We start from the raw sequence: 26,652 nt of genomic DNA on the forward strand, positions 1-26,652 counted from the left end.
GTGATTAATCATGATTAATTAAATAGTAAAAGGTAAATGGACTTGTACTTATATAGCACCTTTCCAGTCACTTTGACCCCTCAAAGCGCTTTACACTACATATCACATTCACCAATTCACACACACACATTCACACCTCGATAGGCACATCAGGAGGCAACGTGGGGCAACGTTCCACATGTAGTCAGTGGAAGACTGGAATCGATCCACCAACCTTCTGGTTGGAAGCCATTTCAATGGACATTTACTGGAGAATAAATGCCAACACAATATTTTAACAACATATTTTTGGGAGACTTTTCCAGTAATAACTAATAATAATATTTTCTGCAAATATAAATAAATGTGAGTGAAGTCTGACTATTTGACTTTTATTATGCTGGTTTTTTCAAACAAACCAAAAAATTCATGTGGCAGAGATTAAAACTGCAATACTGTTTTATTTATTTATTAACCTCAATTGTTGTTGTTGTTGTTTGTTCTTTCTGTAGTTCTTCGAGCTGCAGCAGCAAAGCAAAGAGAATCATTGTATGAAACTACTGTGTGTAACTCTGTTATCAAATATCAGACATGTTCAGTATCTTCTGTGTTTATGATGCAACATTTCATTTATCCTCTTTATTTAAGCTCAAGCTGCTCATTTCACATCTTTTAGGCACTTGGTAACATATTAGTTACTTACACTTTAATGCAGCGTTTCTCAATCCATGCCCTGCATGTTTTAGAGGTTACCCTATGTCAACACACCTGCATGAAATGAACGGATCGTTAACAGAATTTAAAAGAACTTACAAAGCTCATTAATCTGAATGTGTGTGTTGGAGTAGAAACATGGCCGACATGAGCCATGAGGACCTGGATTGAGAAACACTGCTTTAATGTATGCAGATATGTGAATGCAGCAGAACTGGAAATATGCATCATTATTTAATATGATATGATCAATCCTCCATTTATATTAATTTCACCTGGTTAGAGGTCATGTTTCTTTCTTAAAATGTATTGTTCTATGTTTATCTATATTTATGATCATTTTATTCTTATATAAAATTAGTTTTAGCAGAAAAAAAACTGTTTTTATTTAACTTTTTTCATGTGTGCTGGTGTGTAATATTTTTGTAAAATGTGCAAATAAAAAATGAAGCACATAGTTTTTTAAGGATTAAGATACATTATGAATTCAGATCACTTTGGTTTTTTAAAATGTTGGAGCTTTAATAAGTTCCTATTTTTTAATATTAATTAACTAAATTGTTTCCATGTGTTTATTTCTTAATTTGTGTTAGTATTAGTTGCCATGGTGATAAATCCTAGTAACAGTGAACCAGCATCCTGATGTAAATATCTGAGCTGATCTTGAAGTTTCATCATTAAATCACGAACACACCAGTTCTACTCTGTAGTTGTACAGGCCCACAGTAAGAACCAAAACTTTTCTTCTGTTCTCTAACAAAACCTTCAAACTGAAGGAAGTTGTACTTGTATTTTTACATGTTGGTGGATGAACTCACATTTAGTCATCTCAGGGATAATAAGACCCATCATCTGACTGAGGTAATGAGCATATTGCAAAAGAAAAGAGTTTCATGTTGCAGTCAGGAAACAGTGACAGACAGAAGCTCTTTAGACATCCACAATGTCACATCATGAATCATCATTTTACACATTTACTGACTTATTTATTTTTTACATTGTGATTTGTGTTTTTCTGTATTTCTTGCTTGTGTGCATGTGGTTGTTATGTTGTGTAAGATATACTATCTATATGAGATCACGTAGAAACCTTTAAATAAGAATCCAACATGTTTCAGGATCAGCAGGACAGGAAGTGTAGACACACACTAAACCATGCTGTGTTTAAAGTAAGGAAGCTTTGTGTTAAAGCAAGTTAACAAAGAGAGAAGTTAGAAAAATCCCACATTTATTATTTACACTACTCATGTTTTAACTTTGGTTTCTCTGCTGGTCTTGACTTCTCTCATGGTTTACTTTCATTTTTCTGTCTTTGTAAAAGGAATTTGTCAGAAGTGTGAGGATTAGTTGAGAGGATGGGACTCATTTTATTCTGTGTGCTGGATTTATTCTGTAAATATGACATGAGGACTTCTTCTGTTTAAATCATGGATATTAAGGAAACTGGATCAGATGAAATTAGGTATCAGTCATTTTCACCAGTGTCTGAGAATCTGAATGAAGAATCTGGGTGTTTTGTAGATGGGATTTTGTAATTTAAGTTAAATATCTGTGTTAGAATTTATGTTTTTTACCATTATATGTGTTTATGTTGTACTTTAAACAACTCTGGTTGCAAATGTTGATCCTTTGTTCATTTTTGTTGTTTCTACCTGGATTGCAGGGCTGTATACACTCCTCTGCACTGGACACACTCAAGGTGACACACTTTAGTTTTTCAGTTATTTTCTTTGTAAATGAATCTCAGCCTGTTGCCTCACTGTTAGACACAAGCTGACTTTTTTGTGGATTATCAGATAATTTCATTGTATATATCTACACAGTGTGTCGGCTGGCAAGTTTACGCAGGTGTTAAACATTTGTTGTTGTTTTCTAGGAGCTGTTCTGACCATTGATCCTAACTGGTCGACTTTTTATACTGGAGAGTCTGTTACCTTCATATGTGACATGAAGGAAGGAACAAACACTGACTGGGAATACAAACTCCTCAAGGATGGTCAAGAATTCATTCCCTACAACTCACATCCACTCTACGAATTACCACTTTTATATATAAGTTATAAAGATGAATACCAGTGCTGTGGTCGTCTGAAGACTTCAAATGATTCAAAGTGCAGTAATAAGATCTTTTTAAATGTTCGGGGTAAGTCCTCTGTTCTTTCAACATGACTAATTTTACTGTGACTAACATTTTTTAAGCTGTACATATGCACATCTTTCTTTACATGAACTTTAAATGTAAGTGTATTTAACATTTTTAATATTTTCTGTTTTATGTCTTTGCAAATTGTTTGTGTTTTTGGACGATACAACAGATAAACCCAGAGCAGAAGTGACAGCAGGAACAACAACCATATCAGTAGGAGGCAGCGTGACACTGAGCTGCTCTGTGGACAACTCTGCTGGATGGAAATACCAGTGGTTCAGAAGAACCTCACACACTTCTGAAAAGCGCCTTAAAACTAATGAAAAAAACAGAAGCATCAGTGTGTCACAGGGAGGAATCTACAGGTGTAGAGGAGAGAGAGGAGATCCAGCCTATTACTCTGATATAAGTCATGATGCCAGTATTAATATAATCTGTGAGTTCTATTATTTTATACAAAAACAAATTATTTTATATGAAAGTTACATGTAATATTTTCTGATGATATTTCTGTTTGTGTTTTTCTGTTCATATCTATGGAAACAGTTTCCAACCAGGTTGTTGTAACACGACAACCTGACTGGCCTCAGATTTTCAGTGGAGAGAAAATCACTCTGACATGTGAGATCCAGGGAGGAGAAAACACTGAGTGGATGTGTGTATGGAGACATCTTGGGTCAATTATACCGCAGATTTCCAGTAAAAACTTTACTTTCGCTGTTTCTGAGCTCAGCAGTGGAGACTACCAGTGTCAGTGTAAACGCAGAGATGACTCATATTCTTCATCAAAGTGGAGTGAAGCCATCAGACTGTCAGTATCAGGTCAGTCATGTTTGCTGTGTGTTCTGTCCAGATTAACAAGCAAACTGTCACATAGAAAAGAAACAAAGGCCCTCCATTTGGCACAAGGCTGTCGATAACCTGCAGGGAAGGAGAGACTGGAGAGAGTTTAAGTAAAGCTGAGCACAGGTGAGGATAGGGAGCAATCAGGGAAGCCCAGGTGGAACAAATGAACCTGATTAAGGAAGCAATCACTAGAGACCTGGAAGAAACATGAACCATGACAATTAAATAATTACTACAATCCGTATGAGCAGCCAGCACTTCTGTCCAAACAGCAGTAAATCTTCTTTGTAGACAATCTCTCTGATTCCTGAAATAATGAATCATCAGGTGAATATGTAACCTTCTTCTTCAGCACAGCTTCATGCTGCAATATTAATTAGTATAAATCATATCAGCACCTCCTCAGTAGAAGTAAAATCACAATAACTGTCTAATAACTTAACACACACGCAAAATTCTCCATTTTAAATCAGTTATTTTTACATTTTCTTTGTCCCACTAAATACCATGAGTTAACGGTAAATCATCAGATTAAATGGTATCAAATATATTTCCAACACATCAAACAAACAGCAGTAAATGAGACAAAAGTGTCTTAAGTGATGAAAGAAAGGAAACTTTGTCCAGACTAAAATCACACTAAGATAAAACATAAATGATGTTCTATGAAAACCCAATGAGCCGACACCAACAAAGCTACTGACGGCCACCTCAGATAAATATGAACTTTAGTGGCTGCAGCTGACTTGGACACGATTGCAGATACAAAGTTTACGTCTTCACTGTTTAACCCGCTGGTACCAGACGTCCCGTGGACGGGACATGACAATAAATATGTATTTTACTCAGTCTATCTTCCAAGTAGCTTCACATGTTATACGCCACTGGAAAGCTGAGAGTCTTGAGATCTGAACGATGTAAACCTTTCCAGGCTACAATCATAACTCTAGATTCAGCTAACACTTGTTTCAGAGTAGTCGCAAACACAGTTTATCTATGAAGCCATGCTGTGCTCCAGTATTTTTTATTTTATTTATTTATTTTTTTAGGACAATGCATATTAATCAACATATGAGCAAAAGCTTCACAGTAAATATGCCAGAATTAGCCACAAAAGCTAAATTGCATCTGTTGTCCTAAGGCAGGCACATTGAACAAACATTGACAAACATCTCATATTTACAATAGTTACAATAAACATTAAACACAGTGTTAGTAATAAAAGGTAAACAGGATGTTAGTTACACATGAGTACAGGACTGGTTTGTTTTTAACCACTCTTTTAGTGTTTTCTTGAAGGTGAGATAGTTGTCACAGTTTCTAATATGAGCTGGTAGTGAGTTCCATGACTGTGTGCCTCTGATAGACACCACCATTTGGCTAAACTTAGTCCTGCGGCAGATGATGCTGCAACAAAAACGCTCCTGTTTCACCAGCAAGGCTCCCGTAAAAGTCGTCCAGTAAAATAGTTGGTCCACAACAAGTTTTTATCTATAAAAACCTGTTTTAGGTAAAAACTGCAGGATTTATTTGACAAAGCTGAAACCGATTAGGAAGCTGTTTTATCATTTTTACTTAAATGTGAATCTGATCTTTAAATGTTTTTTTTTTTTTGTCCAACATCAGTTTCAGCTGAATGTGACCTGGAATCAGATTCAGTTTGTCTACATTTAGATTTTATTAGGGCTCTCAAATGATTAAAATTTTAATCAGATTAATCACAGCTTTCAAATTAATCATGATTAATCACCATCCGTGACTAAACCTGAAATTTACCCATTTTTACTGTATTGTATCAACAGAACGAACAGATGCTACAAATATTTACTGTTAACTGACCTTCCCTTGGGTAAACATCAGATGTCCAATGGTCAGTAAATGCAGCATGTAATGTTCTTCTAGATGTTGTTCTAAACCATCTCTACCATGTTGTAGATAATAATTCAGAATTCATATATCATCATCTCACCAACCGTCTCCATGGAGATAATTTCTGTAATAAAAGCAGCAGATGTGACGACTGAAGTTAAACAGCCAACATTGATGAAGAAACTCTGATAAAACTGATGATCTGGATAAAAACACATTTTTCCTTTTATCATTGAAGTGTGAGTGTTTGTGCAGCAGCATCACCCAAAGTAAACACCTGCTGATAAAATACATCACTGGCTGTTTGTTTTTCAAGTTATTCTTCAATTTGTTACATGACATGATGACTTTAGTTGTAATAATCAGTTCAATATTTCATAAAATCTAGACTTAAAAAAGAAGGTCCCATTTGTGCCCATTTTCCTGGTCAGCATGCTCCTGCCTGGACCCCCCATCAGAACTTTTCTAGACCCGCCCCTTCATAGCTGGAGTATAAACCATGTCTACCACCAGCAAACTACTGTGTTAGAGAAGGTCCTGCCAAAAACAAAACTTTTGGGGTAAATATGTGACGTGTGAACCATGAACCGCTAGTTTCCTCCTTCTCAGCAGAAACATAAACAAACGCAACAAAAGCCGATCAGCTGATCACAGACAGTCGTCATGATTCATGGAACAACATGAGAGGAAAGGAAAGAAGCATGCTGCTGCACAAACTGATGACCAGAGATCCTCTAGAGCAGAAACGTTGCTGCAAAATGCAGGATAAGTTTAAAAAGAATGAGAGGGAAAAGTGCGAAGTGTAGCTCATCATTTCTATCTCGCCTCTCCACGTCCCACATTCATAACAGAGAGATGATGGATGTATGGGACATGTCATGCTGCACAAGCGTTAATTATGTTAAAAATATTAATGCACTTAATTACATAAATTTGTTACCACTGTTAATACGTTATTTTTGACCGCGCTAATTTTTATTTAACGTACAGACATGTAAACAGACTGTTTATTACAGCAACAAGAGGAGACATAATTAGTCAGTTCCATCTCTCACATCATTTTAAATATGACAATATGTCAGAAAAGATTTAGGCCCAATCCCATTTCTCTTTGTTACCCATTCCCCTTCCCCTACCCCTTACCACTTACCTCTTAAAAAAGGAGCTAGAAGGGGAACCCCCTACGGATTGGGACACCCCTTCAACAGTCACATACGTCATCAGTAGTCATTAAAGAACATTTTACACTGGAACTGGAAGAAATTTTAAATAAAACAAAAACAATAACTATATTAAAAAATATTAAACATGGGCTCAAACAGGGAAAACCAGCAAAACTGCCAACTGTATTTATAAAAACTAGGAAAAAATATATTGTGCATCGTTGCTGTTTGTACAGCTGAAATATCTCCCTCATCACTGCGTGTCAGTCCAATCTATGAGCAGTGAGTGAAACGCTGCTGCGACGCAACGCTGCTGCGACGCAACGCTGCGTCTTTTTGACATATACGCCGGGACACCGGCCCAAAAGTAATGCGGCCCACTGGGATCCTCTAGAACCTCTCCATTAGCCGGCATTGCTCTTGATGTGTATTCCAGCGTGAGAAATCGGAGGTTTAGCGTGAGAGCATAAGAAGCAACTCAAATGCGTGAGTCTCACGGCCGATGCGTGACAGTAGCCCTGCAAACAAATGCAGCGTATCGGCTCGCACAGGTTAGTGTTTCACCACGATCTCGTGCTGCAACATGCTGCTGTCAAATATGACATGAGAGAGATCACTCCTCAAGAGCGTTCAGTCGAGATACTCCATAGTGAAACCTGTTGTCATACACAGTCTATGGTGAAGTAAGATGTGGGGGCAAGAGGTAGCACATGGAAAATAAAAACAAAAGTAGATGACAAGTGTAAAAATCCTGGACCGCTTCCATTAGCAAGTTTTTAAAAGATGATAGTGGTGTAGCGATTTAGTGTCATTAAACATTAAAGAAATCTAATAAAATTTAAATAAAATTATTAATTTGAATTATTTCATAAAATTATACATTATTAGTTAAAATATTGATTATACCTCGGGCACCACCGCACAGATAACTCTTAATACTAATCTAATGACTGTGTGGACACCATTAGAGTACTAGATTAATTATTTTAATAAATTAATTAATTCAAGCTAGTCAGATCAGTCAGTTATCAATTGATCAGTCTCAGGACGCTAACGACATGAATTCTTTAGTCGAAGGGACCCATAACATGGTTCAAAGGAGGAGTTTCCAATAACCTGAACAGTTTGGATAAAAATAAAATATTTATTACTAGTCTAATGATGCTTAAATGAAAAGGAAATAATTTACAGAAGGACTTCCGCATGGAAAAATGAATCAAACATTGTAAAATGCAGAATATGGTGTTCAAACCAGAATTTCAATGTAATGTGTCAGAATTAATGAAATGTATGCAAGAAATGAAAGAAAACTTAATTAACCTGTGGTGTTAATTCAACTAATGCTTAAGAAAACTGGGAGAATAAAAAATGATCTCTGAATCCTAAAAGGAAAAGAGGGAAAACTTAATCTGATCTGTTTAAAGCTGGAAGTTTAACTAAGATGTAGAACTGCTAAGGTCACTGTCAGACAACCAACCATTCCTTGGCAGACAAGCAGAGGAAGACCCAGCAGCACTAGTCCAGGTTCTGTCTGACTACGACCGTTGTGGTGATTCTCAGCTCCAGGGGAGGCCTGAGTAGGTGGTAGCCCCGACTCGCAGCTTCCAGGGAGGAAGGAGGCTTGTCCCATGTGATGGTTCATAGGCGTGAGTCCGAAGGCTCTGTCTGCTGGTACGGTCTGGTACCACGGCTCGGCTGGTGGTATCGATGATGGACAGTGAATGGTTTGCAGTGGTAGGTAGGAGAGAAAAGTCCAGCTTTGGATCAGTTCCAAAAGAAACTCTGTAGAACTGGTTCTGAAGCTTTTGTCAGCCTGTGATAACCAGTTATCAAAATTTTAAAAATCTAGGGTTAATATTAAAAGTCCAAAAGATAAAATCATAACTAAAGAAAAGAGAAGTATCAGCTGAAAAGGAATAAACTAAACGGAGTTAATCAGTCAAAAAAGGAAGAAAATCAATGTTGCAGCTTGAATGCAGGGCACAAACTTATTATCTGTAGTGATGTTCTTCACATCACGGCAAACTTAATTTTCCAGTATCATCTCTCTCTCTCTCTCTTGTGCGTTCAGACGAAGTGTCCTAAGAAATCCATGTCTCTAGGACCTCTGAGAGAAATCTAAGTGACTCTGGAAAAGAGCCATGTCTGACAAGGATGTAAAACTCCAGGGGAGGTTGAAGACAGACTAAAACTCTTTGTTCTGAGTTCAGAAGCGTTAGTGTGGAAACGCCCAAGGGTTTTGGTCTGAAATCCTTTTCAACCAATCAACGGTCTTGTGGGCTGGTTTTGGATCAGATCAGATACAGAGGGCTGGTCTGATCATTTTGTAAAAAGTATCAAATTAAACATTTTGTCTGTATGTCCACGTTTTTAAAGCCTTAAATGAAACATCATTAAAATCATCAGTGAATCATTGAAAAGACAATAAAATAGTAAGAAGGTTATATCTCAAACAAACTAATGTTGATAAAGTTTCAGATCACAAATTAATCAAGCTTGTTGATTAAACCATGTACAAAAAATTATAATGATTATATGCATGTGCATGGTATCAGAATGAAACACATGAATATATATATATATATATATATATTTAAATTAACCTTTTAAAATCTTTTTAAAATCATGAGTTTAATCTGTTACTCAAAGAGATTCCTTTACGCGGTGTGACACAGAGAAAATTTTACCCCTTTGGAATGTAAGAAAACCACTTCTTTGGGTGTTTCCAGATGTCCTGCTTCCAGTTAAGATTGCCTGAAAAAGGGGGTTGCTTATCAGTGGACAACGTACCGGATGAGTACCATCTGGGAATCATAAAACATTTAGTTCATTAATTAAAAAGGCAGATTTGTGTTGCAGAAGATTAAAGTTCAGAAATTTCCCAGATCTTTGATATAACTTAAACAAAGTACTCCGAGTCCAGGTTTGGAGGGTTGACCTTCTTGATCTGTAGAGCTGAAAAAAAAGTCATAAATCTGAGTCCTGGATTTTTCTGACTAATGAGTGAAGATGCAACGGTGTTTTTCTAATTATGGTTTTAGAAATCAACAGATACCAATGTGTTTATCTAAGAGAGTGAAGAGAGGGCTAACTGACCAGGGAACACAAGCTGTAGTGGTGTGTTAAAGGAGGATCTGGTAATAAAGCAAATGGCAGCTTTATAAATGGTGTCCAGTTAATAGAGGAGTGTTTAGAGGCAGCTCTATAAACGACATCACTGTAGTCTATGATTGTGAGGACTGTCAATTTAACCAAATGATGATTTGATAAATGTATAAAATATGATTTTATGTAATTCATTTTTGAAATGAGTCACATTTTAATAATATGTTGGTTTTATTTTTCCTTTAAACTCACCAGCCAGTAAACCCAGAGCCAGACTGGCAGCAGAGAGTTCATTCCTACCAGCAGGGGGCAATGTAACACTGACCTGCTCTGTGAACCACTCTGCTGACTGGAAGTTTAACTGGTTCAGAGATGGGTCAGTCTATCCTGCAGCTCAGCTCAGAAATAACAATGAACCAGGTGGAGTCATCAGAGTCTCACAGGGAGGTCTGTACCGCTGCAGAGGAGGAAGAGGAGAACCAGTTTTCTACACAGAAGACAGCCATGACGTCACCATCGAGGAAACTCGTGGGTTTCAATGATTTGCTCTAAAACACAACAATAAATAATCTTTGAATGTTTTATCTCTTATTTTAATCTGTAGAAAAAAGTATAATTTGTTTATAGTTTATATTTTATTCATTATCATATAAAATGTTGTCCTTATTTTTTTTTCAGTGGGAAAAATAAAGATAAATAAATGAATAAAGATTTTGACATGTGATTTATAATTTCAGGTTTTAGATGTGAAAGTTGGTCATTTTTGGTGCCGTTCTTCATCGGACTGGTTTGTGGGATTTTTCTGCTTCTCTTTGTGCTGCTGTTGTGTTGCTACAGAAAAATAAAAGGTGAGACCTTTTTGTCACTTATTGAAATGACAGAAACTGATTTACTGAAAATGATTAACAATTCTAACTTGGTTAAACAAATTAATTATACAAGAATCCATTTTCCATCTCTTTTGTTTATTTTTTACAGATCCATGTTGTAACAGGTTGGTACACGACTCATATTAAATTAGAAAGATAACAACCGTTTACATGATATGATTCTCATTAAATGAACATTATTTTAATTTTTCAGGTTGAATCAGATTCTAAACATCGGCAGAGTCTCTGCTACACAACAATCAGTCAACGAGAATGAAACTCAGGTTTATTCCTCTCTCCTTCATGGTCAGTCCTACAAATAATGTCTCAGTTTCTAATTGTTACGTAGCTGGAGCTTCAAAAATCAGATAATGCGGATGTTATTAACCTTTTACTTCAAATTTCTCTACTCTAGTCTAATCTAGTTTATCTCAGAACAATTTGCCCTTCTTCCATTTTAAAACAGTCACTTCCTGTTACTTCAAAATAAAGCACTTCAAAATAAAGCACTGCAATTGCTCTAAGAAACTAAATGATTCGGGATGCCCAGTCTGCCGCATCTGGGTGGGATGTGATGGGGGGGCAGATTTGGGGCTTGCTGTCCTCTGGTCTGCCAGGGACGTCCCCCACGTCTGGCGGTGTTGGCGGCTGCTGATCTTGGCCTGCCAGGGCCTGTGTCCCGTGTTATTAAGTTGTCCAGTGGGTTTATACACTAAGAGATCCTTTTGTTTTTTGTTTTCTGTGAGTGTATCTGGTACTTGTTGTGGTATGTTTGTGATATGTTTTTTTTTTTTTTTTTAAACTTTATTTTTGAATTTCACAATATATAATTCAACAATATACAAAGAATAGAAACAAAATAACCCCACCCCTGGCTCTTACAAGACAATAAAAACAAAAACAAACAAACAAACAAATAAACAAAAAAAAAACAGACAGGTCAAACATCTAGTGCATATAACCACGTAGTTGGCCATATATTAAGCATCAAAAGGGAAAAACTTTACAAACTCCATAAAAGAATTCCAGGTTATAGAAAATTTCTGTTGTGATGCCATCACTCGATATCTAACTAAGGCAAGAAAGCAAGCACTTCCTTTAACCACTGTGAAAATGACGGATGTTTATCTGACTTCCACTGGAAAAGAATGAGTCTACGGGCTAGCAATGAGGCAAATGCAACAGCATTAGTCTGGAAACTATTCATTTTGAAAGTTGGTGACACAGCGCTGAAGATGCTTATACGGAAATCAGGGGGCAAGTCTTGTCGACTTATACGAGACAATACTTCAAAAATACGTCCCCAATAGTTGTCAAGACGGGGACAGATCCAAAACATATGACCTACTGTGGCTGGGCTATGACTGCACCTGGGGCAAGCTGGATCTACACCTGGAAAAATTTTAGACAGTCTTTCCGTAGAGTAGTGAAGCCGGTGCAACACTTTAAACTGGATCAAACCATGGCGAATACATAAAGAGGATGTGTGTATACGAGTTAAACAGGACTGCCACTCCACATTGGACAAAGCAACACCAAGATCCTTTTCCCAGGCATCTTTTGATATGTTTTTAATCTGGTTATTATTTAGAAACTTTGTTTACTGGCAGCTCTGTTTTTTGTAGAAGCAGTAGGAAATTTTCTGGTGTGTTTATGTAAAAGTGTAGCAGTTTGTTGTCTGGGCATAGTTTGAATTGAGGGGCCGTTTCTTCTATCTGTTGTGTTTTTTTTTTTTCTGCTCTTTCTTTTTTCTGCTTTCCTTTTTGCTGTCTTCATCCTTTTTCTGTCCCCTCCTATCAGGTCCAACAAGATTAGATAGATTCCAAAATTCAAAGAAAATAAATAAATAAATTCATCAGATTATCAAGACGAGCCTTAACCCATAATGTTCCCCTTGGAATAGCAAATTTGTTAGACACAACACAGCAGCCAGACGATCATTCGACTTGCTAAGATGTTGGACAGGTTGATAAAAAAAAAAAAAAAAAAAAAAGAATTATCCAACAATCCAAGAGTAAATCACCTGGACCTGATAATTGACATCTTAAACAGATCTGCAGCATCTGTGAGGTCTCTGGGCCAGTTGTAGAGAAATCCCCTGGACTATGGGTACCACTGGCCTTATATAGGTTCCCAGACAAAGAACAGTCCTAAGCTAACATGTGGAAGCCCTGAGACTTGTATATGAAATCATGTGATGCTGTACCCTATAGGGTTCATTGAGTTGACCAAGTTCATGTGGTACTGCCTACTCTAAAGGTTGTGGAGTTTGCTGGATCCATATGATACTTACAGAAACAAACCCTAATTCCTAAATGTGCTTAGTACATCTAAACATGATGATACTGCCTACATGATGCTAATAATTAGACACCACACTTTCACCATTATTCATCAGACTTGTGTAAGAAATCAAGAGCACATTAAAAATACCACCCCATACGAACACAACACAACAGCAGCACATTGTCTTTGTGCTGCTGTTGTGTTGCTGCAGAAAAAAAGGTGAGACCTTTTATCACTTATTGAAAATGGTAGAAACTGATTTACTGAAAATGACTAACTATTCTAACATGGTTAAACAGATTAATTATACAAGAACTCATTTTCATCTCTTTTTTATTTTTTACAGATGCATGTTGTAACAGGTTGGTACATGGCTCACATTAAATATAACAACTGTTTACATGATATGATTCTTATTAAATGAACATTATTTATTTTTATTTCTCAGGTCTAATCAGATTCTGAACATCGACCGAGTCTCTGCTACACAACAGTCAGTCAACGAGAATGAAACTCAGGTTTATTCCTCTCTCCTTCATGGTCAGTCCTACAAATAATGTCTCAGTTTGTAATTGTTACGTAGCTGGAGCTTCATAAATCAGGCAATAGGGATGTTATTAAACTTTTACTTTAAAGTTGAAGTTAACACAAACAACAAACGCATCACATCTAGTTTAAAAATGGCGCCGACTGAACGGCAGCCAGTTACGGCAGCTCTGACGCTCTTCATCGTTTATTTCCTTTACACTTTATGTGTCTACAGTAGTCGCTCCTGTTCACGTCCATACTCGGATGTGAAGCTAGTGAGACTGGTTCTGTGTTTTTTACTGCTTTTTGGACTTTTATACACTGCGTCGGCCAACGCATCCAGCCATGGCTCAGTTGTTTACACTCGGGAGCAGCTACTAGAACTTAGCCAAGCTAGGCTACCCCACGAGGAGAGACTGAATTTCCCCGCCGAACTAAGGAGGAGGAGGAGGGGATGCAGAGCCGGAGTTAAGCGCCGTGAGAGGAGACGAAGGTACAAACCATGCCTTCCATCTGTTATCACGGGAAACGTGAGGTCTCTCATGAACATGATGGAAGAGCTAGCAGCGCTAACGAGGCTACAGCGAGAGTACCGAGAGTGCAGTCTGATTCACTTCAAGGAGACCTGGCTAAACGAGCTCACCCCGGACTCACTGGTGCAGCTGGACGGATTTCATTTTGTCAGAGCGGACAGAAACTTAAGGGAGAGTGGTTAGAAGAAGGGCGGGGGAATAGCGATGTTTGTGAACAAGAAGTGGTGTAACCCTAGGCACACTCATGTTAAGGAGCAACAGTGTACTAAGGATATTGAGCTGCTAGCTGTTAGCATTCGGCCATACTACCTGCCGAGGGAGTTTTCACATGTCATCGCAATAACGGTGTACATCCCCCCCTCGGCCAACGCCAATGCAGCCTGTGAGCTTCTCCACAGTGTTGTGGCACAACTACTGACAGCGCATCCTCAAGCCTTTCTTCTCATCACTGTGGACTTTAACCATGCTTCCCTCTCTGCTACTCTCCCTAACTTCCATCAGTATGTGGACTGCTGCACCAGGGACAATAAAACTCTGGACCTGCTGTATGCAAACACAGCAGATGCCTACAGCTCCCACCCCCTCCCTCCGCTTGGCTGCTCAGACCACAACCTGGTCCATCTGCTCCCTGTTTACATGCCTATGGTGAAGAGATTGCCCCCCACCAAAAGGTGTGTGAAAATGTGGTCTGAGGAGGCCAGTGAGGCACTGAGGGACTGTTTTGACACCACTGACTGGGAGGTGCTCTGTGGGCCACACGGACAGGACATTGACAGTTTAACAGACTGCATCACTGATTACATTAACTTCTGTGTAGAGTCCACCGTGCCCACCAGGAGGGTGCGGTGTTTCTCAAACAACAAGCCTTGGGTGACTCCTGAGCTGAGAGCCTTGCTGCTGGACAAAAGAAGGACTTTCAAATCTGGAGACAGAGAGGAACTGAGGAGGACACAGAGGGATCTTAAAAGAAAGATCAGAGAGTGTAAGGACAGCTACAGGAGGAAAATGGAGGACCACCTGCAGCAGAACAACACAAGGGAGGTTTGGAGAGGACTGCAAACTATTTCAGGGCAGGGCAAGGGCAAGAGGAGGGATCCTGCATCTGGAGATAGAGACTGGGCTAACAAGCTAAATCTCTTTTTCAACAGATTTGATACTGGGCCTACTCCCAACCCTGTCAGCTGGAGCACAGACCAGCATACCCCCAGCCCCCCTTGCATGTCTGACACCTCACTACAACCACCATCACCATCATCTCTGGGTCTCACACCCTCCCCCTCACCACTATCACCATCTCCGGAGCTCTTACCCTCCCCCTCACTCCCACCACCACATCTGGGGCTCTCCTCTCCACCACCCCCTTCTCTCCTCACACCGACAGTGGATCAGGTGAGAGTGCAACTAAAGAAGATCAAAGCCAGGAAAGCCACAGGTCCTGATGGCATCAGCTCGAGACTCCTCAGGGACTGTGCAGACCAGCTATGTCAGGTGGTCTGCTACATCTTTAACCTGAGCCTGAGTCTGGAAAGAGTTCCGATCAAGTGGAAAACTTCCTGTGTGGTCCCAGTACCCAAGATCCCGTGTGCCAGGGAGCCCATCCACTTCAGACCGGTGGCCTTAACCTCTCACCTGATGAAGGCACTGGAGAGGATCGTCCTTAACCATCTCCGCTCACTGGTAAGCCCAAATATGGATCCTCTGCAGTTTGCATACCAGCCTGGCATTGGGGTGGACGACGCAGTCATCTACCTGCTGCAGAGATCCCTGTCTCACCTGGAGGGCACTGGAAACACTGTGAGGATCACTTTTTTTGATTTCTCCAGTGCTTTTAATACGATTCAACCTTTACTACTCAGGATGAAGCTGGAGAAGGCAGCGGTCAGTGACCATCTGGCTGCATGGCTCATGGATTACCTTACTTACAGACCCCAGTATGTAAGGCTGAGGGACTGTGTGTCGGATGTGGTTTTCTGCGGCACAGGGGCCCCTCAGGGCACAGTACTATCACCTTTCCTCTTCACCCTGTACACATCTGACTTCAGGTATTCCACGGACAGTTGTCACCTCCAGAAGTTCTCCGATGACACTGCCATAGTGGGATGTGTTTCCAAAGGGAACGAATGCGAGTACAGGAAGGTCATCATGGACTTTGTCGACTGGTGTGAGCAGAATCACCTTCTAGTAAATGCCAGCAAGACAAAGGAAATGGTGATCGATTTCCAGAAAAAACCCTCCTCTACTGCACTGTTAAACATCCAGGGACTTGACATCGAGAGAGTGAGGACATACAAGTACCTGGGTGTCCACCTAAATAATAAACTGGACTGGACAGATAACACCGACTCTCTTTATAAGAAGGGTCAGTGTCGCCTATACCTGCTGAGGAGGCTGGGATCCTTTGGTGTGAGCAGGCAACTTCTGAGAACTTTCTACGAGACCGTGGTGGCATCCGTGGTTTTTTATGCTGTGGTGTGTTGGGGAGGGGGGTGTTCTGAGCGGGACAAGAACAGACTCAATAGACTGGTAAAAAGAGCTAGCTCATTCTGTGGCTGCCCTTTGGACTCCATTGAGGTGGTGGTGGAGAGGAGAGTTCTGGCAAAACTGTCTGCCATCATGGACAACACCTCTCACCCTCTGCATCAGACTATGGGGGCCTTAGGCAGCTCCATCAGTGAAAGACTCCTACACCCGAAGTGTAAAAGGGAACGCTTCCGCAGGTCCTTCATACCCACAGCAATCAGACTGTATAATGCTGCATTACATTCTACTGCATCACCGGAACCCACACTCACATGACAGTATGACCGACAGCTAATAATGCACTTTTATTGTATAGTGTATATAATGTTTCTTTCATTTAATTGTATCTTTAACTTGTTTTATCTCCTTTTGAGCTGCTGTAACAGGGAACTTTCCCCATGTGGGATTAATAAAGATTATCTTATCTTAACCTCAGCCTCATAGCAAGAAGGTTGCTGGTTGGAGCCTTGGCTGGGGGAGGTTGAAACCTGGTGGCCTTTCTCTGTAGAGACAAGTTCTCCGGCTTCTCTGTTTGTCTCATTCTGTGTTGGCCCTGCAATGGACTGGAGACATGTCCAGGGTGTACCCTGCCTTTCACCTGCTAAGATGCTGGGATAGGCTCCAGCTTACCCGCGACCTTTAACGGACTACGTGGTAGATAATGAATGAATGAACTATCTGACAGTAAGCCAGCGCGGATCATCCAGCAGCAGAAACTGAACGTTTCAGTTTAATCATGAAACATTGAACATCTGCTGCTCTGAATGCAGCTGCTGCTGCGTGAGGACCAAGCCTCTTCTGAGTGCTTTTGGACAGGGGAGGAGTCTGCGCAGCACCCACTCCTCACTGAGAAGAATAAACTACGTTCATTCACATCAGTTTCCAAAAGTCTCCAATTCATATGCATGTCAGAGTTTTAACAGCAACTAATCATGAAATACAGGCAAATTCATACTCAGCGAACTAAACATATTAAACATCACTATTCATTTAGCATTTCACAACAGTAATAAAGTGGTAACTTGTCACAAATCTGATTTTCTTTATTTTCTCTGACATGCAGGTGATGCTGCTGTCTACAAATCAATCAGAGGTTGTGGAAACACTGGAAGTGGTACAGTATAAACCTGATTCATGTGGAGCTGTCAGAAGACCATATAATGTAGGGAAGCATGACTCGCCCTAAATGTATGTAAATATTTATTTTAGACGCACCAGCAGATGAATACATCAACGTCACATCTCATCTTAACCTTAAAGGTCGTGATAAGAGCAGTAAGTACATAAAATATTTTACAAAATCATTTTTGTTTATGTTACTACAAATATCAGAGTCTAATTGAAAGATAAAGTGTGTGTTACTGAATACACTGAAACCATCATTGTTACAGGGAGACACGAGAGCTCTGACTACATTAATGTGCATCCTGAATCAGCAACAGGTACTAATGTAAACATGACAACTTCTGGATGAGTAGCAGTAAAATAACTGCATTTATATATTTATAATGAAGTTTCTTCATCATTTTATAGAAGTAACTATGGACCTCTTCAATCTTACTACAGCTGTTGAATTTTTAGATTTAGATATTTACATGAAATTTATCAAAGGAAAATGTAGTTTTATTTTAAAATAAAACATTTTCTTTTTCTTTAACTTGGATGAGATATTTGACCAACTAGTTCATTTACTGTGAATGAATCAGCTTCTGATGTCACTTTGTTCCTCATCGTAGTTTAACAGTCATCACCTCATATTTACCATTTAAAGGTCCCATATTATACACTTTATTCCCAATCTGAGACCATTCATTAATATCTAAATGAAATATTTGCGCCATGGTATGGACAAATCGACCCTCAGTTTGAGTGCAGCGGCTTCTCTTCACCTCCCTCTTTTTAGCAGCTTCAGAAATGTGCCGTTTATGGTGGGCGGAACCCTGGTGGAGCAGCTCAGCTGTTGGCTCCGCCCATCGCATCGCCCGTCATGAGGTGATTGACAGGTTAGGCCTTAGCGGTTACTAGACGCTGATTACAGCGTAGTGAAGGATAAACAAACGCCGGAACACCGGAACCCATTCCTGAAGAAGTTCGAGCAAGAAGACCAACAGGACGTTAGTGAAAGGTTAGTGTGACTTTTACTCGTCCAGCCAGTAAAATTTCAGCCATTCCATTAGTCCCTGTCTTGAATTTTTTCCCCCTTATTTGTAACTATGTTCATGGATGATGCCCGTTCATGCCGCTCTCGTGAACAGCAGCGTTATGGCAACTGGTAGAGACGCTGTCGTTCTCCCTTACCAGTTTCAGTTACCCCTGTTTACATGGTAACTGAAATCAATAGTAATATCCCGACCCAAACCGCGACGCACGGAGAACACAGCTAGCTACGCTCATCAATCTGATGCACAATGGCACCGGATACAAACAGTAGAAACAGTGACTTGGCTACATTTACAACAGTGCTAATATATTTTCAAGCTATCAGACTAATAAGGCCGAAATGATAAAATAACTGCCAGCTCTTACCTCTCCAGCTGTGTCACAGACAGTTGGTATTGAACCTGGCTTCAGCTTCAAACGGTTGGCGAAGCCTGCTTTCCATGCCCCCATGTTGTGGAAACAGTCCTCTTTGAAATGCTGGCCACAGACATGCAAAACCTTTGGAAGTTTTCCGGGTACATTTCCTCCAAAAATAAAATTAATCCACTCAGTCCTCGTGGGTTCAGTGGATGGAAGTAAAAAAACGTTTTCGTGTTCATTTATGCAGCCATAAACAGAACAGTGCTTCTGTCGCTTAGCCATGTCCGCTAACGAGGGTTGCCGAAGAGGGAAAAACACTGGGCGCTAGGTGATTTTTAGAGGGCGGGCTTTGAGAGCCGGTAGGCGGGTCCATCGCTCTGTGGGGAGTGGTTATTGTCCCTTATGACGTCATAACGTACACGCTTTCAAACAAGCTCATTTCAGCGCTTACTTCCCTAGAGGTGGAGCAGGGGGGAGAGAGAGCGCCTGAAAGAGTTTTACACTTACGGGTCTCCTACACATGCGGGGGGACCAGTATGACTGTTCCAAAACCATTAAAAAGTGAATTTTGCATAATATGGGACCTTTAACTTAAAAATCTCACCATTTGTCCATTTTCATTTTCTTTTTTTCTTTAAAATGTTTTCTTTATCTGTGTTTTAGGTCCATGAAAAGAAGATTATTACCACCAAAAGAAGAGACTTGTGGACAACAAGCAGAAACAATATTCTTGTTTAAACGTGTTAGCAACTGTTCTAGACGTCCAAGAGTCCATCAGACAGTCATTTGTCCAGTTTTGTGTCATATTTCTTTAAAATATTACATGATCTGAATTTATTTGTTCTTATTCATGCTTTTTGTAGCAAAAACGTAAGAAAACTAAAACCATGTACAAAGTTTAACAGCCATGTCCATCTTATACCTCGTCTGCAACATACATAGTAGTAGATTAAAACAAAATTATGAAAAGATTTTTAATAATGTGACCATGGACTGAAGCAAAACAAATTGACCCTTGTTGTATTTTACAGGTTAAACATTAAATGACTGAAATATTTACTGTCAGTATTAAAATGGGTTTAATAGAGTTAACTGGCTTTGATAACATTTCAATGTGCTCATTGTGTAACTATGTAGTACTCTGCTTATTTAATATGCAAGTGTATTATAACCAAGTCATATGTTGGATGTTATGTGGTGTTTTTCCTCCCTGTCAGAGGTTGGTGGTGTTATGTTGTGTGTGTGTGTTTCCCTGAATGTCTTTCAAGGATTGAACAATGATGGTGTACGCTTTAAAGTGTGATGAGCAAGATTGCTAAGAATGCTATTGTGTGGATATTATTTATCCTTTTTTCTGGTTTAATTTCTTTTTCAAATTTAGTTGATTGTTAATAAAGACAGGTGTAAAATAAATGGTTGAATATCATTATTTAAATGTTACTTGTCTTGTTATCTTATGTATGTTGAAAACGGTCAGAGGAGGACGTTAACATCAGCCTGGAGTCAATAAGAAAAAGAATAACACAAAAAATATTATATGCTTAATTTCCTGTGTTAACTTTCTAACATCAGGAATCCAGTCCAACTTTATTTATATAGAACTTTTAAAACAAATTGACTGACATGCAACCGTGGCCCAAGAGGGAGGGGGCATCGGTGCTCAGCTATAATTGGTAGCCCAGAATTCATCATGACTAGTGTGTCGATCTAACAGATTTGTGTACCAACAGGTATCAAACCTTTATAATTACAACCATTAGTAGCCTAAAAGAAAAAAAAAAAAAGAAAAGGCCCGGCCTAAAAGCCAGCAGTGCCTTCAGTATCATTGCAGTATCAAAGACTTGGATGAAACCAGATAAGGGAACAGACTTTGAATTAGATGGATATGATTTGATCTTTATGAACAAAAGAAACAAGCGAGGAGGGGGAGTGGCCTTTTACGTGGACAAGACATATGTTTATAAGCTGGTAGAAAGAATGACAACAGTTATCAATATTATATTGGAAATTATAACAATAGAAATATGTCTGGAAAATAGGAAAAATGTTATTTTGAGATGTATATATAGAACACCAGGTTCCAGAAATGAGATTCTCAAAGAATGGATGGATGAAAAGTTTAGAATTCATGTAATAAAACTATATTTATTTGTAGTGACTTTAACATAGATTTACTAAATCCAAATAAGCATAATATGACAGAAGAGTTTATCAATACAATGTATAGCATAGGCCTGTACCCCAAAATAATAAGACCTAGCAGAATTACATCACAAAGTGCTACACTAATCGATAATATATTCACAAATGAAATGCACAACAAAACTGTGAGTGGATTACTGATCAATGATATCAGTGATCATTTGCCAGTTTTTGCCATTTATTATAACTGTAACAAGGACAAAAGGGATAATATGTTAAAGTATAAGTGGGTGAGGACAGAAGAGACAATAATGCATTTAAAATGAGCTCTTAACATGTAACTGGAAACTATATTGGAAGAAGCAGATGTTGACAGAACATATGACAAATTCTTAAGAATTTTAACATTTTTACATGATAAATATAAGACAATTTAGAAGTAAATATAAACATAATCATTGTCCATGGATTACAAAAGGATAAAAAAATGCCATCAAGAAGACAAACAGTTTATACAGAAAATGTTTACAATGTAGAACAATGAAAGCAAAAGTAAAATATAAGAAGTATAAAAATAAATTAACCACCATAATGAGAACATGTAAGAAAAATTATTATTGTAAAGTATTAGAGGAAAATAGAAGCAATATTAAAGAGATTTGGAAAATATTAAATGGTATTATTAACTATGGGTCTAAGGAAATATCATCATCCAATTATTTTATTGATAATGGCAAAAAATTACCAACATAAATGATGAAACCAATAGCTTCAGTGAGTTCGTTGTTAACGTTGGACCAAAACTGGCAAGAGAAAAGAATGAAAATGGTGCCTGAAGATGATGATGAAGAAACAATAACAAGAAACGTTAGCTCATTGTTTATATGTAAAGCTGGAGAAAATGAGATAATACAGTAAGTAAATGCAAAAATAAGACATCAACAGACTGGAATAAAACTGACATGGCAATACTCAAAAAGGTTATTCTGGGAATTTCTAAACCATTAACACATATCTGTAATTCATCATTTCAAACAGGAACATTTCAAAGTAAAATAAAAATTATAAAAGTTATACCATTGTTCAAAACATGAGACCAACACAAATTTACAAATTATAGGCCTGTTTCATTGCTTTCACAGTTTTCTAAAATCCTGGAAAAGTTATTTATAAAAAGACTGGATAGATTTAATAACAAACATATTATCTTATCAGACTCAATTTAGAAACAACAGATCAACATCTTTGGCGATAACACATTTAATAGAGGAAATTACTAACTGTATAGATCAGAAACTATTAGCAGCAGGGTTATTTTGTCCATGGTATTTTCATTAATAAATTGGAGCGGTATGGGATACGAGGGGTTGTGCTGAAATGGATTCAGAGCTATTTAACTAAAAGGCAACAGTATGTGATGGCTGGTGAACACAAATCAGATTGTTTGGACATTGTTTGTGGAGTATATGTGGAGTTGTATATTTAAGGGTTGCAGAGAACTCTTGTAATGAATGAACAGTCATTGATTGCTGTCAAAGCAAACAAGTATGCTCTTGATTAAAGAAAATACCCCCGTATACATGTTTATATTCATTCTTTCCTGTATGTTTTCCCAAAAAAATTAAAATAAAATTATGATTATAAAAGGGGGGCAGGAATAAATAAGTTTTTAAACTTCATCCTGCTCCTTTTCAGACTCTATAGCAACTGTTACTTTTTTATTTACTCTGAATAATTTGTGTTATTTTTTTGTTCGAAATTAAAATCAATCATCCATCCATCCATCCATTCTCTTCCGCTTATCCGGAGTCGGGTCGCGGGGGCAGCTGCCTAAGCAGGGAAACCCAGACTTCCCTCTCCCCGGCCACATTCACCAGCTCATCCGAAGGGATCCCGAGGCGTTCCCAGGCCAGCCGAGAGATGTAGTCTGTCCAGCGTGTCCTGGGTCTGCCCCGGGGCCTCCTTCCGGTGGGACGTGCCCGGAACACCTCACCAGGGAGGCGTCCAGGAGGCATCCTAACCAGATGCCCGAGCCACCTCATCTGGCTCCTCTCGATGTGGAGGAGAAGCGGCTCTACTCTGAGCCCCTCCCGGATCACCGAGCTTCTCACCCTATCTCTAAGGGAGAGCCCGGCCACCCTGCGGAGGAAACTCATTTCAGCCGCTTGTATTCGAGATCTCGTTCTTTCGGTCATTACCCACAGCTCATGACCATAGGTGAGGGTAGGAACGTAGATCGACCGGTAAATCGAGAGCTTTGCCTTTCGGCTCAGCTCTCTCTTCACCACGACAGACCGATGCAGAGCCCGCATCACTGCGGACGCCGCACCGATCCGCCTGTCGATCCCTCGCTCCATCCTTCCCTCACTCGTGAACAAGACCCCGAGATATGTAAACTCCTCCACTTGGGGCAGGACCCCATCGCAGACCCGGAGAGAGCACTCCACCCTTTTCCGGCTGAGGACCATGGTCTCGGATTTGGAGGTGCTGATTCTCATCCCAGCCGCTTCACACTCGGCTGCGAATCGCTCCAGTGCGAGCTGAAGATCACGTCCCGATGAAGCCAACAGAACCACGCAAAGAGCAGAGACCCAATCCTGAGGCCACCGAACCGGATCCCCTCGACACCTCGGCTGCGCCTAGAAATTCTATCCATAAAAGTTATGAACAGAATCGGTGACAAAGGACAGCCTTGGCGGAGTCCAACCCGCACTGGAAACGATTCTGATTTACTGCCGGCAATGCGGACCAAGCTCTGACACCGGTCGTACAGGGACCGGACAGCTCTTACAAGCGAGTCCGGCACTCCATACTCCCGGAGTACCCCCCACAGGAGTCCCCGGGGAACACGGTCAAATGCCTTCTCCAAATCCACAAAACACATGTAGATTGGTTGGGCAAACTCCCATGCCCCCTCGAGGACCCCAAAGAGGGTGTAGAGCTGGTCCACTGTTCCACGACCGGGACGAAAACCACACTGCTCCTCCTCAATTCGAGGTTCGACTATCCGACGGACCCTCCTCTGCAGCACCCCTGAATAGACCTTATCGGGGAGGCTGAGGAGTGTGATCCCCCTGTAGTTGGAGCACACCCTCCGGTCCCCCTTTTTGAAGAGGGGTACCACCACCCCAGTCTGCCAGTCCAGGGGGACTGCCCCCGATGTCCACGCGATGCCGCAGAGGCGTGTCAACCAAGACAGCCCTACGGAATCCAGAGCCTTAAGGAACTCTGGGCGGACCTCATCCACCCCCGGGGCCTTGCCACCAAGGAGATTTTTAACCACCTCAGCGACCTCAGCCCCAGAGATAGGCGAGCCAGCACCAGCTACCCCAGACTCTGCTTCCTCATCAGAAGACGTGTTGGTGGGATTGAGGAGGTCTTCGAAGTATTCCCTCCACCGCCTCACAACGTCTCGAGTCGAGGTCAGCAGCCCCCCATCCCCACTGTACACAGTGTTGACGGAGCACTGCTTTCCCCTCCTGAGCCGCCGGGTGGTGGACCAGAATCTCCTCGAAGCCGTCCGGAAGTCATTCTCCATGGCCTCTCCAAACTCCTCCCACGCCCGAGCTTTTGCCTTAGCGACCGCCGAAGCCGCGCTCCGCTTAGCCCGCCGATACTCATCAGCTGCCTCTGGAGTCCCACAGGCCAAAAAGGCCCGATAGGACTCCTTCTTCAGCTTGACGGCATCCCTTACTGTCGGTGTCCACCAACGAGTTCGGGGGTTACCGCCACGACAGGCACCGACGACCTTACGGCCACAGCTGTGGCTGGCCGCCTCGACAATAGAGGCACGGAACACAGCCCATTCAGACTCAATGTCCCCCGCCTCACCCGGGACTTGGTTGAAGCTCTGCCGGAGATGGGAGTTGAAACTCCTTTTGACAGGGGACTCTGCCAGACGTTCCCAGCAGACCCTCACAACACGCTTGGGCCTGCCAGGCCTGACCGGCATCCTCCCCCACCATCTGAGCCAACTCACCACCAGGTGGTGATCAGTTGACAGCTCCGCCCCTCTCTTCACCCGAGTGTCCAGGACATGCGGCCGCAAGTCCGACGACACGACTACAAAGTCGATCATCGAACTGCGGCCTAGAGTGTCCTGGTGCCAAGTGCACATGTGGACACTCTTATGTCTGAACAAGGTGTTCGTTATGGACAATCCATGACGAGCACAGAAGTCCAACAACAAAACACCACTCGGATTCAGATCAGGGGGGCCGTTCCTCCCAATCACGCCCCTCCAGGTCTCGCTGTCATTGCCCACGTGAGCATTGAAGTCCCCCAGCAGAACGAGGGAGTCCCCAGAAGGAGTGCTCTCCAACACCCCCCCCAAGGACTCCAAAAAGGGTGGGTACTCTGAACTGCTATTTGGTGCATAGGCACAAACAACAGTCAGGACCCGTCCCCCCACCCGAAGGCGGAGGGAGGCTACCCTTTCATCCACCGGGGTAAACCCCAACGTACAGGCGCCAAGTTGGGGGGCAATGAGCAGGCTTACACCTGCTCGGCGCCTCTCACCGGGAGCAACTCCAGAATGGAAGAGGGTCCAGGCCCTCTCGAGGGCAGTTGTTCCAGAGCCCAAGCTATGCGTCGAGGTGAGTCCAACTATATCTAGCCGGAACCGCTCAACCTCGCGCACCAGCTCAGGCTCCTTACCCGCCAGAGAGGTGACATTCCACGTCCCTAGAGCTAGCTTTTGCAGCCGAGGATCAGACCGCCAGGGTCCCCGCCTCTGGCAGCCGCCCAGCTCACAATGCACCCGACCCCTATGGCCCCTCCCGTAGGTGGTGAGCCCACGGGAGGAGAGGCCCATGTCTCCCTTTCGGGCTGAGCCCGACCCCTCCAGGCCTGGCTCCAGAGGGGGGCCCCGGTGACCCACGTCCGGGCAAGGGAAACCTTGGTCCTTGTTTTTTCATCATCATAAGGGTTTTGTGAGCCACACTTGTCCCTCCCCTAGACACCTGTTTGCCATGGGTGACCCTACCAGGGGCATACGCCCCCGACAACATAGCTGCTAGGATCGTCAGGACACACAAACTCCTCCACCACGATAAGGTGGTGGCTCATGGAGGAGTAAATCAATCAGTCAATCAAAAACATGGACAATATTTCAGTTTATCTCTCATATAGTGCAAAATAAATAAAAAAGAATCCATTCTATTCTTCACCAGATTAAATATAAATCCATTCTTTAAATAAACTACTCTCTCTTCCATCACTACAAAGCAACATGGAATTCATGACTGTAGGTTTTACTTCATTCACTTCATCTCTTCACAAAACTATGGAACAATAAAAATGTCTTCTTCCTGACAAATATCTCAATATTTGTGTCATCAAACATGCTGTTCCTTACGATCGTCATATCGCTGCTGTCGGGCGCAAACCTCCTGTGTCCAAAACTGTTATTTTTCAAGAAATGATTAAAACTG

The 26,652-nt window shown here is 41.1% G+C and overlaps 1 long non-coding RNA gene across 1 annotated transcript in view; it reads left to right on the top strand.

Annotated features, from left to right (window-relative positions):
• Window positions 1–2,716, top strand: part of LOC121640070 — a 40,402-nt gene extending 37,686 nt beyond the window's left edge. The window contains exons 2-4 of the long non-coding RNA XR_006010324.1: window positions 2,015–2,085; window positions 2,357–2,392; window positions 2,570–2,716. This is a non-coding gene — a long non-coding RNA (uncharacterized LOC121640070). The remainder of the gene's footprint in view (window positions 1–2,014; window positions 2,086–2,356; window positions 2,393–2,569) is intronic.
• Window positions 2,717–26,652: the final 23,936 nt, after the last annotated feature.

This window comes from Melanotaenia boesemani, chromosome 5 (genome assembly GCF_017639745.1).
Source record: "Melanotaenia boesemani isolate fMelBoe1 chromosome 5, fMelBoe1.pri, whole genome shotgun sequence".
Lineage (NCBI taxonomy): Eukaryota > Metazoa > Chordata > Actinopteri > Atheriniformes > Melanotaeniidae > Melanotaenia > Melanotaenia boesemani.